Below are 383 nucleotides of genomic sequence, written 5' to 3' on the forward strand. Positions count from 1 at the left end.
AATCCTGGATACATTTATAATTCCGTTATCATTCGAATAATAAGTATTGGGGAAAATAAAAGTGAAAGAAAGAAATACATCTCGAAAATAAACATTATACGTACTGAGCCAACAGTCTTCACTTCCAGATTCGAAATATAATGAAATAAAGAGTGAAGCAGCAAGTGAAGACACTTTCCTTACCATTGCACGTCTAAAAGTCCTTGAGCAAAGTCCTTGACTGACTGACTGGCTGCTTGGGAGATGCCAGCGTCCAGTCGGGTTTTGCTTGTGGACGTTAAAACTCCAGGGCTTGTCTGCTTGCGTTTTCTCCAGGGGTCTAAAGGCACAGTAAGATTCTATTTCTCTTTTGAGTTTTGATTCGCGTGTTTGGACTTCTCAGG

General features: G+C 40.2%; 1 protein-coding gene across 1 annotated transcript in view; it reads left to right on the plus strand.

Moving 5' to 3' along the window:
- Positions 1-285: 285 nt before the first annotated feature.
- The window catches only part of LOC119592486 (glucose dehydrogenase [FAD, quinone]-like), a 23,300-nt gene continuing 23,202 nt past the window's right edge, over positions 286-383 (plus strand). Inside the window, exon 1 of the mRNA XM_037941319.1 lies at positions 286-330. The gene's annotated coding sequence lies outside the window, so the exon portion shown is untranslated. The remainder of the gene's footprint in view (positions 331-383) is intronic.

Source organism: Penaeus monodon, chromosome 30 (genome assembly GCF_015228065.2).
Source record: "Penaeus monodon isolate SGIC_2016 chromosome 30, NSTDA_Pmon_1, whole genome shotgun sequence".
Classification (NCBI taxonomy): Eukaryota; Metazoa; Arthropoda; class Malacostraca; order Decapoda; family Penaeidae; genus Penaeus; species Penaeus monodon.